Source organism: Ptychodera flava, chromosome 1, assembly GCF_041260155.1.
Source record: "Ptychodera flava strain L36383 chromosome 1, AS_Pfla_20210202, whole genome shotgun sequence".
NCBI lineage: Eukaryota > Metazoa > Hemichordata > Enteropneusta > Ptychoderidae > Ptychodera > Ptychodera flava.
The window spans coordinates 25,499,207-25,512,329 of record NC_091928.1 but is presented as its reverse complement, the minus strand read 5'-3'; the positions used below and the strand labels follow the sequence as shown (position 1 = coordinate 25,512,329).

Sequence of the window (13,123 nt, the reverse complement as noted above, 5' to 3'; positions counted from 1 at the left end):
ACATCAATTTTTTCTGGAACACACAGCCAGCTGCCATGTCAAATTCTGTTAAACGACCGCTATGAACGAAGAATATCAAACTCGGATATCCATAATCTCCCATCCCAATCTTAATCGTTTTTGTGAAGTGAAGTCTCCATTCCAGGCATTGTAAATCATTACAGTAATAACTTTGCTTCATGTAGAAAGTTCAATTGTCTTCCTGCGTGCTCTGAGAATTATTCTATTTCAGTCGGGTACTTCCGACCGCTACTTTCATTTCCAGAGGCGGGCTAATCGATCAAGTTTTAGCATGTAAAATTGTAGGCGTATAGAAATTAGAGTTTCCTTTGCTTGACAAATGCTACGGGTGATTTTCCTACATATCAAGCAAAGTGATGTAAAGAGCTCGTTCCAATAAAAGGGAGAAAAACAGACTTGGAGAGACAGCGGTGATGATGCTGGTGTATAAGGACTCGTATAGTATGAGGGAAAGCGAGAGAAGGGGACGGCGATACAGACACAGATACGGAGACAGGCAGACACACATGTACATATAGACAGCTGTAAAAGGACACACGCACGGTTTGGCGGGTGGGAGGGCATCAAACAGAAACTGGACATGAACAGGAAATGCTCCCTTGTTTCATTACATGTTGCAGTGGACTATGAATTGACACTTTTCTGTGACAATTTTTATTGCCTCAAGTTTGCAACTTCATTAAAAATTGTTATGAGCAACATCACTAACACTATTTTTTTTAAATTGAAAATGAAAGCAGCTGAAATGAAACTGATATGTGTCATTGTACCATCACATTCTGTTATCAAGCCTTTCCGGATTTATTTTCTTCACTAGGAAGTTCATTACACATGCATTTCACCAGTTAGCTAATTTGAATAATGTAAACTGTCTTCTAACACTATTATAACGTTGTCTCATCAATGTACATAGAACATTTCATCAATTTCGGTTGGTTCATTCCAATTGAATGTGCTGAAGTTCGTTGCATATGCAAAGTACCAATGAGCCGACAAGAAAATGCAAAATGTATTCAGCTCCCGTTTTATCATTGAATATTTAATAAGATTATGTAATTTCTAAACAAATAATTTTGCCAATTGATTATTACGCAATCCTTGCTCACTAAAAATTATTCAGTTCTGGCCATTCCCATACATAATTTGTGTACAAGTTTTCATTCAAATACGGTGAGCCGTTCTTCAGACATTGTGCCAACGGACAGACAGACAGACAGACAGACAGACAGACAGACAGACAGCAGGCAAGTATAGCTAACATGTAAGAACACATGAGCTTAAAATTGATCGGTTTCATCGGAGTTCTTCACAAACGAATAGCGTAAGCTGATAGGATGTTTCAATTCACTGTCGGGGAGTGTTGTATGACCATTTATAATACATGCCCTCCAAGTACAAAAAAAATATTTCCCTGCTTTTGTTAGTGCGATTATTTGAAAAAATAGTGACATTCATGAACATTTCAAAATTGAGGAACACGTAGATCACGTGACTCACTCGTCTCTACATATCTAATGAGGTTTTATTCTTGTCATTCTCTCTAAAACACAAGAAAACTTTTTGCATGTATCTAGTAGCCATGGCAACACTTTAAGGGTATGTTGGGTTATCAACTGTAAAATCTTTCAGACAGTATATCAAACACAAACTAGAAATTATTAAAGTCAGTGCACTTAGAGCGATTCTTTTTCAAAGCAGTGTAAGTTTAAAGCTAGAAATATTTGTTTCACGCATAAAGTCCAAGCAGCTCATCGGCTAGCCAGCGGCTCATGTGACGCATCTGTTTGATTGAAATGACTACGGCAGATAGTAGTTTGAGCTTTTTCGTTTTAGACAAACTGGAACTTAAAGCAGAAGCGTTAGTTGCCGTGGAAACATCTCAACACCAGTGATGACGTCATTCTTTTGACAACGAAAGCACTATGTTTATGATTAACAGGTAACCTTCTCTTTTTAATACATTTTGGTAAAGAATTGCTACATCTTATTTTGATGCTGTCACTCCATGGCTAGATTTTGTAGATAGCAAAAAAGTATGAAAAGAGAAGAGAGCGTAAAGTGTATGAGGCTCACGGTCTCGTTTGTGTTCTTTTCCGCTGGACATACCTTGCAATCTGTTTTTGTGGGTCTTTTGCGCGCGCGTGTGTGTGTATGGGTGTGTTTTTTTGTTATTTGTCTTTTTCGAAACATCAGTGAGGGAACCTTCACAGAACAAGCTAGAAATGTTTCAGTTCAGTTCGGAAAGTGGCGTACGTCGACCACACTTCATAAGGTAGTAAACGCCTCGAATATGAAACAACTTACAGTACAGGAACTATAAACCATTGCCTGTCGAGATCGAGATCAAAAATCGCGTGTCGCACTGCAAAATTCGGTAGTAGCGACACAAATTACCCAATTAACGACACTTTAAATAAGAAATGGCCGCCATCTGTGTATTAGCCCCACAGGGAAACATCATTTTTTTTTTAACAAAAGTACTCCAGGGCCTGTGAAAACTATATTTATTCTGTGAGCTTCAAAATAAGCTCCCACAAGCGGTAGAACAAAAACTGAACTGAAGAATTTTACAACTCCTAATATCTACCCCCAGGTGTATAACATCTTGGACGTGTAGAATAATTCAGCCACTGACAGCCTCAGGAACGCTAAGAACTCCGTACCTTGTACATAAACACATGTATTTTGGGCAAACGTGTCACCACTGTAACATGTTGTTTATCTGGCTTCTATTACTTTCCGAATTTCAACACCGGGTAAGACTGTAGTCTAAAGGTACGTCCTAACCATATTAAATTAGAGTAAAGAAGTAAGGAAACATTATTCAGAAGATTGCTGAGTACATGAATCTTAAGCAACAAAATAACAGATAAAATTACTTTGTTCTTAAAATAGTTTGTGTTATTATATACAAAGCTCTTTGCATCGAGCACTAAAAACCTCATAAGGACATCTGTATGTATGTGTGTCTGTATGTATGGATGTATATACATATATATGTATATATACATATATATAATTGCTGAATATATATATATTTATATATATCTTTGTAATTACTATTATATTATTATTATCATCATCATTATTATTATTATGACTTTATTTAAGACTTTTAAAAAACGTCCATCAGAAGGAAAGGAGTAAAAAATTAGGTAAAAAGGTTCATGACTATATATATATATATATATATATATATATATATATATATATATATATATATATATATATATATATATATATATATTATATATCAATGTGAAATAGGCCGCACAGCTGCCGTTGATCTGCTGGTTTACGATCAATAAATCTGAAAAAAGAGGAAATTTTAAATGGCAAAACTATGGTAATGCACATTTACAAGAAGCTGGAACGTCTAACGTTACTGGTGTGCCATTATCCTTTAATGACCCTTTCCGGCGTTTGTATGTATCAACTGAAGTATTTCTTATCAATAATGCTTCTGCTGGTAGGAACATGTCAACCACACGGCCCAAATGTGGTAGATTGTCTTGAACAGAAAGTAATGAGATACCCAACTTGATCGATTGCCTCTTCAGAACTGTGAAAGATGGTTTATCGATCGGTACTTCAAAAATTGGGTATGATAAAGCAAAGAATTGACGTGTAAGATAAACGAGTTTGATGTCTTCGTTCACCTGTAAATATTTCTCGTTCATTTGCAGCTGTTCCTGTCGCGGGACCTCGTGTAAATGTCTCCAGTGCTTCATAATGCCTCTTGCGCGTTGCATGTGTAAACATACGGAAATGTTTGCAAAGAACCAACAAACCGACCTACCATAGTTTTTATGGAATTTACATCTGCTGTGAAAGTTGTCTTTTTTTGCAAAAACTGAAGGCATAGAAGTGACATCACAATGTCCATCGGTGCGTCTCCCTTTCAGAGAAATATCGCTTCTGAAGATACATTTAGTTGGCCCCATATTCGTGACCGTGATTCAATGTTATCTTATCTCCCGGGGTAAAATGCTGTTTGCTTACATAAATTATGACCCGGACTCCATAGGGAATACCTGACTCTTCTTCACAACCTTTCCCAGTTTAAAAAAAAACAGATATGTCAAAGGACTGCAACATGTGACGTGTAGTCTGACCACCTATGAAATATTGCGCGCAGTTTTTGTGTCTTTAACTTTTGGTACTGAATTTTTTTCTAACTTGCCCAATAAAGACGATCGCTAAACAGTAAGCACGCTCCCTTGTAAATAGTATTCAAATTGTCTTCTTTCTCAGTTGTCATGGTTACCATGACCCAATCCAATGACGCTGCTACTGAAGTACTTTGTATTTACGATTTGAGCGCACTACATAGTGTTGCCGGTATCTTCGACAAGGGGATGTTAACCATTAAACTTCCGTGGGTCAGGTGCGAGAGATTTAAAAAGACTCTCTCTTCTACCATAATGATGGTATCACTTCTAGAGAAAAGTAACTGCTCGAACAAAGGCATTGTAAGCATTTGACTTCTGCGGGTCAGGTGCGAGACATTTCAAAGGATTCTCTCTCTATAATAATTTTGGCATCACTTCTCAAAAAGAAGCCGCTAAACAGTCCTGCAGTTCGCACAAGACGTGGCCTTCAATAGCGCTGTTCACGGTTACAGGTTTGTCACTAAATATAGCTGTACGCGCGCGACATCGGACACGCAGCTTGAAATGCGGACAAATTTTATCAATGTTGCATACATGGCCGTTTTTGCAGCTTGTACTCTGAGTCATGAATATGCCTTTTAGTGTTCATTGTTACACTAGCAGTCGCCTCCTAAGATGTGTTTTCGTCGTTTTTGCATGCGTAATTTTTAAAAGCGTAATCTAAAAATGCGGAAAATATTTATTTTTGCATATTAATGAGAGAAAAATGACGTAAACTGTGAACAGCCCTATTGTTGTTGCTAGTTTCACTTTAAGGGAAACGCGCCTCGGGGACAGATATTCGGACTCTCAAACTTTTACAATTCTTTTCTGATATACCACTTGTGGGGATTCATTTTAAAGCTCTTGATGTAAGAAAACTTTTCAGTGGCTAAGTTTTTCGAAATTCGAAAATTTCATTTTTCTCCATACAGTTAACACAAGGATTGCGGCCATTTTGAATTTTAAATATTGGTTCATCTTGGATGATTTGTTTCTCTAGTACCAAAATTTGCACGGTACCCCTCCATTTTTATTCTTGATTTTAAAAGAGAATGGTTGAATGATTCCTTAAGGAACGTTTGAGCAAAAGTGTAAGTCTTGCACTTTCGAGGCGCATACTACCTTAACCAGCAACGAGAAACTGTAGTTCGATCGATACACATTCACGATGAGGGATTGATTTGTTAAAGGCTGGTCTCGATCAAATATTTTACTTTGACTGTTTTTTTTCGATACGGCCGATTCAGTCTTCAATACTGTTTAAAGATAAGTATCTAAACGCGTGTCAAGGCGTCACCCCTTGCTCGTGCATTAAAATAGATTAAAAAATTCAATGGCGAAGCCCAAAAGTGCGAAAAGATCGAGTGAACGATGAAGTTCATCTAATGCGGAAAACTGTCAAAAAATGTTGAGGCCTGTGTGATCTGATCACAACACAAGAAACGTATGTCCTTGGATAGTTAATATGATATTGTTCCCGAATTTATACCGCATTGTACTGAATTTACAGCGATGACTGCAGCCTGATTATTGGAGAAAGATGTCATACTGCCCAGACGCTGGTATTCTCTGATATAGATCTTATTGATGTGGACGCGCTTTTGTTTACTAGCTTATTCATTTTTTGTGATGTGTTCAATTTTTATAGTCATGTGAAACCATGACGACCATGAGGACATTGATTAAAGGATGAAGCTATCCAGATTTTACCTATTTCAGACCTGTATATTGAATGTCCCTATTCCAAATGTTAGGTGCTCAGAAAACACACTATGAGGTATTTCTGGCGGGAAAAAACAACCGAAAAGATGCTATGTTTTCTCATTTTTTAATTACTGTTCATAATTGTAGGGACACGGAATGGTAGAATTTGAAGAACATTATTTTTCCTGACGAACTGACCTTCAGAAACTTAAATATGTTGTGAAGAGCTTTGATGATGAACTTGGACGTCTCTCTGTCATCACCTTACATTAACACCCAGACTTGATTTTCCGTGTACGAAGCCTCTCCTAATCACTTCTTTCTTGCGTGAAGAGTCAACAGCATGGGTCATCGATTTTGTCTATCGTCACTTGATGCGGAAAATCTCACAATTTTTTAATGTTGTCTCATCGGAAATTCGGCGGTGACGGTGTTCGGTCGCACACGCCCGCCAACGTTAAGTAAACGACACACAAAAAATTTGTCATCAGATAGGAATGGGGGTGCAAAAATGTAATATTTTTTTATTTTCACGCGTTGCTTTTAGAGTAAATATTGCCGAGAGCGAGGTTTAGCGGACACAATGTTTCGTGAAGGTCACACACTTCCTTGGAAGTCGCTAGGGTTACTCAATGGAAAGATATCGCGAGAATTTACCGAGAAATCGACATTTTCTCGCCTAGTGCGAGAACCACGGGAGAATCCTTTTTTTTCCGAATAGGGTTGACATGTCAACCCTATTTGTAACAATCGACCCTATTTGTAACAAAAGTTAACCCCATATAGGGTTAGTATGATTTCTGTCAGAAAACAAGATTTTTTGACATTTTTGACCGAAATTGGTGAAGATTGCCCCGAAACAAACTTTTGGCATGTATCTGCACGACTTGATTATATCTTAGGAGGAAGCCTCTTATCCCTAGGAACTGCACAACAAAATTTAATCTGACGAGTAGTTTCAGAAACAATTAGTTTTAACAAGGAAAAACAAGAAAATTGCCCCCAAACATACAAATATGCATATTTCATTAAGATTTCAACAAATACAGCAAAGTTTTTTTGAAAATTAGGTTTTGTTACAAATAGGGTTGATTGTTACAAATAGGGGTAATACAGCTGTTGTCGAGGCTTGGTTCTTTGACTCTAAAATTGTGTAACAAATCAAAAACGGGGAGGTGAGTGTGGATCACCCAACAAAGCTTGTTTATGGATTGGCTTGCATTAACAGCGGATATATTTGTACTGCACAATTTTTCTATTTCAAATGCGATCACTTGCATTGGTCAGCAACGAAACGACAAACCATCGATTCCATGACGACAACATTCGCATTACCATGTCAACAAGATAGCCCTAACGGCAAAACAATGATACAGGGGGGATATCGGAAACGACACTCGATTTGATTACGGCGGCTGTTTTTCTGTTTTTGAAAAAAATAATTACTTAATGTAATCTGCTGACGTCGGATGATTAGGAAATGTCTCCCTGCTACTTAAAAAACAGTCCCTGGAACGTCACCAAGTTCCGAAACACGGACTGAGTAAACGTGTTCGTGAATCGCGGATATGTAATAGGGATTATAATCAATGAATAAATGGAGGGATGGGCTTATGAAATGGTTTAGTTGGATAATTACCCCTTCCCCCGATTATTTAGTAAGGAGATATTGAGAAAGTAAGGGGAACTCTGTAAATTTCTCGGATATTTTAAGGGGCGTCCTCTAAAGTTTGCCAGTGATGTCTAGTATTCGTCAAAAAACTAAAGGATTCATAATCAAAGATGCCATTGAGGATAGGCGGCTTTTTCTATTTAAATAAAGTATGCATAGGAGCATTTCGCGGCATCTCTCCTGTCCTCGTGCGCTAATATTTAAACTTACTACCGACGGATCGCTGCATAATGGTTTCGTTTGTTGTTGTATCAATTATTTCTTCAATTAATCAACATCATCTCTTGTGTGTTTGAAATCACTGGATCGGAAGAATGATGAATGTACATTTCTCATTTGCGTAGATTAACGAGCTGTATTTTCAGTCCATTTAGTTAGAACTTTTTTCACATTGCAACGCATAACTTTCTAATTACTTGGTGGTAACGCTAAAACAAAATTGATTTGTTTCTGGTCACCGCACACATCCCTTCAAAGTCTGCGCGTCAACTCTTTTTTTCCGTTTTTCATTTGCCTCTATGGAAAAAAGAGAAAGATGTATCAAATTTCACCAAAAAGAAAAAAAGGAAAAAAATTCGCGTCGCCGCATCACTTTTGCCACATGTCAATGACCAGAAACAAACCTATTATTTTTTGGCCCAATGTATTTATCATTTAATTTGTCATGACGACGATGGTTTGGGAAACATAAAACCTACTTACTCACCCAACCCCCTTGTTTTTGATTTAATAGAAAGCGATTATGAATAAAACAGCATATGAATAATTCCGCCATTTTTCTCTGAGTAAAACGTTAGCTTTGGCACATATCATGTCCTCGTGACCTGCAATTCATGAATATTAACTAGCATCTTATCCACTCTAAGTTAGGAAACACGCTAACTAATCTTGGTGTAATTGGATGAACTTTGTAATGGTTTGTCGAAAGTTTCAAGAAAAGATAGTCATGCACTACGAGCCCAATCTTTTTACTTGGTCTTTTTTTTGATCTAGTACATATTCTATGAACTTAACTGATTAGATGCCATCCCTATACTACGCTACCGAATCCGTAAAAATCTGAACAAAAGAAGATTGACCATTGACCTGTTCATTCGCGCATGACAACCAGCGGTAGAATGGGACAGTGATCCTGACAATGCGCATTTAGCTTTGTCTACACTGTGCGCAACCGTACATCCGATGTCATAAATAATTGCCAACGTCTCTCTTACCACAGATTAGTTACTTAAGCTTGCCATCAAGGCACGTTCGCTCATTGATGAAAAGACCCAGACGCATTCTGGCATTTTTACAACCTGTTAAACGATGGCAACCGATAACGAAATGGAAATACTGTTGCTCTTCATTCGCTCTCCAAGTGGGTCCATCATTCTATGAGGAGAACAACGCTTATCGTGTGAGAGATCACCAAAGGATGATCCTGTACCATCTAATTGCGGATTAAAGCTCGGTGTTTCGTGATCAATATTTATAGGTCAAATAGCAGGCAGTCTGCCAACTCCACGGTCATAACTCGCTCGGAATCTCTACTTTGATAGCACTTAGAATGTAACGCACATAATGAATACGGTTCATTTGCCAAAGCGGCAATCACTGATATCATTTTCGCTATCAGTGCTAGTCTATCAACGATTGAATAAATTTTAAGTTGTTTGGAAGATAAGACGTGTCTATGCGGCAGATTAAACTGACTTTTTAATCCAAGCAGTCGTATGGTATCACTATACTTTACTATTAAACTTAAAAATACAGATGACAACAAATTATAGGTTGTACAACTTAATACATCGTGTCTTCGTGGTTGCACTTGGCTCAAGATGTTAGCCGTTTCGTTGAATGAAGTTTAATTGACTACAACATTGCAACATTATGCGACATGGAACAATGTGCAAAGTGTGCCCTCTTGAGCTACTAAGTGATAACTTACAATCAAACTTCGACTTTGGTGGTGAAAGACTTAGAATTTTGCCCAAACTTTCCTCAATAAAACTTTCAAAAATTCTCCTACCAATTAAAGAATGGAAGTCAGAGGTCACTGTGCAAAATTGGTAACAGTGGCATGTGGCATTTACCGATATTTGAAATTCACTGTTGAACGAAATGGGGAGGAATAAAATTTTCAATTTCGAAAATGAATACGATGAAAAATCTTCATGCTCTAAGATCTTTACAATGAACCCCAACAAGTTGTATACATACCAGAAAAGGATTGGAAATTTTTAGATTCCGATCATTTGTCCCTGAGGCGCATTTTACACTTAAGTCGCGTTTAATTCTGTATAGCTACCACTGCGTAGCTCAGGACACACGACATAAAACAGTTTGTCGTAACTTTCGATCTTACCCAACTAAAAGAATCTATTGCGAATCACAATGCCCTTAAGCGAAGTGCTCACCTGCGACTGCAGCTCTTTAAGTACTGTCATTTGAAAGCTGGCGGTATATATTTTTCACAGTATGAAAATATCCACTATAACCTTACACTGAAGGATGTGTATTATCTCCTTCAGCTTGTGTATTATGTACATGTATTGCAAACAATGAGTGTATTTTGCTGATGTTTTCCTATTCAGGAAATATCTCATATATAATTCAAGGCAAATAAGTTTATAAAATCAGCCTCTGTAAGAAGTGACCCTCCAACATGACAGGTTTGTAAAAGGCGATTACCCCCCCCCCTTTCCCAGCCCGCCCCCTGTAATTATTGAAGGCTCCTTAAGTATGTTGAAATACAAAATATTATAGCATTGGCAACTTATTGCATTGTGTACAGTAAGGAGACTTTTGAAATGCAATGATCGTTAATGGAATCTAGGTCTGACTCAAACCCTATCTTCAACACTTTCATTGGGTTTTACAAACGTTAAACATAAAGGTTGTATTGGTATTGTTGCATTGTATATGTGGTTGTTTGACATGATTTGGGGAGAAAAATAAGAAACAATTTTCACAGACATCACAAAAAGGCTGGAAAACACATGACAATTCAAAGCTAATTGAGACAAAGCGCGAATGCCATATTCCGTAGTTCATGCTGCCCGCCTTTCGTTTTCACAACTGTTACATGGTAATGTCTGTGCACACGGTGCTTTAGTTTGGCGTCAACAGCTGTTGGTTTGTGTACTCTTCTCCGAGTATTGTCGCCGGCAATTTAGCGTCGGCAGTTTATTCAGGTTCATTATTGAGCTTCCTATGCTCAGGGGTTTTGTCTTGGCACGATATGGGGCGAGCACACGGTCGAAGTCATAACGCCGTGATAACTTGAAGTGAGAAACTATAGGTGGCTACAAATCAACAAGGCGACGTTTGTATATAAGGTTTCTGTTTGAGTGTTAGGCTGAAAACATCGTTTGCTGTGCATTTATTTATTTCAGATGAAGGTCATTTCTGAACGACAATTACACTTACTGATAACCAATCAGATATCGAGAGGGGGTGGCGCGAATGATTATACAAGTTTTCTTTGTTCAAAGAATCGATACATTGACCAGTATGTGGAACACGTATTTTTTCAGTGGCAATATCCGTCAGGTTATTAAATTTTCAAGACCAATATTACTGTATTATTTCCTTCAGTCTTTTACACTGCACTCCCAAGATTCAATGCTTCACATATCAGTCAAATGGTGAATGGTTGGTGTATAGTTTATACAAATAAGCTGACATTCTTTAATCAGAAATAGGACTCGCAAGTATTCAAATCAGCCCATATTCTATTCGCTCACCAAAATCTATCGTTATTTTCGCACGAGTTAAACGTTCATAATTTGTCAGCTGTAGGTCGCCATACAGGTCGCTGTAAGTACGAGCACACACTATCTTGAAACTTACATTTTCAGGGAAAACAGTTTTAGCAAGCTTAAGTCCCGGGCTCGGCGTGTCTGAACCAAAGCACGTCGCTAGGGTTCACTATTCTTTCCAGGGACTTAAATGATCGCGCTAACGATGTATCGAAAGATGGACTTCCTGTACGCATGGCGATGAAGCGCTGTGGGGATGTGACATGCCTAAGTTTAAGAGTGATAATAAACAGCGCTCGAAGCTTCAGAGTACGCCCATTCGCCGCATTTTGATGCGTTATGCGCCTTATTTCAATCGCGGTATTATCGTCGCCGCAAATTAGCCGGGCAATTTACCTGGCCACAGGATGGTTTCTTTTGAAACCAATCGTGTTCCCTATTTATCTCGGCAGCACCGCATCTCGAGCGCAGCTTTTGTCGAGAAAACCGTGCCTAGCTGCTCCACGGGCATTCTCGCATTTCAGACGCCCCGCTACCGCGTCTCGGTTTATCCAGTCGTGACATTATTAAGAATGCGCAGTCACCACTCCAACGGGGGTTTCGTTCATTTTTTGTATCTGAAAAAGTTCTCCAGATCTGTAAGCCAGAAAATTATTAATTTTTACTTTTCAAGCAGCTCAGAGCCTTGGGGAAAACACAGTGCCTGGTTGACAAATCAAAACAAAATCAGTGACTTTTGGACCCCAAGAGTGATTATCTATCTGCAAATGAGAGACTTTTTCCCGCGCGCTCAGCATTCTGACGACACAAATTGTTGCAGGTCTACACACTGCAAATGTTTGCGCGCCATAATAATAGGTGTGAGATTACAACACACTGTTCTGCGGTTCACTGATTCAGTTGTTCACAGTAATCACACATCGTACCAGATACGCCTGTTGATGACGGCCTGTCACATGCAGTCAGCGAGTGCAACGATAATCATGAAGAAATGAATAGATCGGCGCCGTTCAAGCGAAGCGATCTATATTTTATTTTACACTTATCTTGGTATATGCGCTTTGCGTTCACAAATTCCCGCCCTCCGAATTGTCTTGTTAAAGTTATTTATGCAGAAAAAGAGTGAATGCCTATGATCCTCCACGGGAAATATTCTACTCATAGCGCAGTCTATACTTACTGAGAAAAGCAGGCCTTTGCATCGCAAAATGTTTTGTTTCGCCGCTCAAGCCGATGGGAAAAGTGCTTAGTAGCGCAGCGGACAATCGAACGTACATCCAAAGACTCACCTTTTGCCTAAGTAGTGCTCGCAGAGAGTGAAAGGTTGAGTAGTGCTTCCTTGCAATCGGACTTGAGAAGACACGAGTGATCACTAACCAGGTTATGCGCTTGAAAGAATCTCGCCCTGTCGAGACAGCTGGAATCACGTGACAAGCGCTTGAGCGCCATCAATCTTGGAAAGGGGGCTTGGTTCGTTTTGTTGGCTTGCCTTTTCTATGCAACAGATCAAAGACGGGCAATGGAGTGGCTGTTAAGCGGTCACTTCTGCCCACCTAATAGCTGATAAAAAATACGCGTAGCCCATCGATAAGGAGTGGTAGCGAGGAGTATGAACGTACAGATCTCAGAGTAGAGCTAGGTGCGGGTGAGCGAACGTGTGCCTTGTACGCCTTATCTCAGACAATTATCTATAGTCTTAGACTAGAAAATTTATTTGAGGCTCGACAGATACCATCTTCGTCGCAGTTTCGTCGCGTCTGAATTTCTGAAACGTCTTACTAAACGGCATTTCGAGATGCATTGCTCCCGAAACGTTGACCTCATATTGT

The 13,123-nt window shown here is 38.8% G+C and overlaps 1 protein-coding gene across 1 annotated transcript in view; it reads right to left on the bottom strand.

Annotated features, from left to right (window-relative positions):
* Positions 1-12,759, bottom strand: part of LOC139133662 (uncharacterized) — a 129,925-nt gene extending 117,166 nt beyond the window's left edge. Inside the window, exon 1 of the mRNA XM_070700418.1 lies at positions 12,584-12,759. The gene's annotated coding sequence lies outside the window, so the exon portion shown is untranslated. The remainder of the gene's footprint in view (positions 1-12,583) is intronic.
* Between the last annotated feature and the right edge of the window lie 364 nt (positions 12,760-13,123).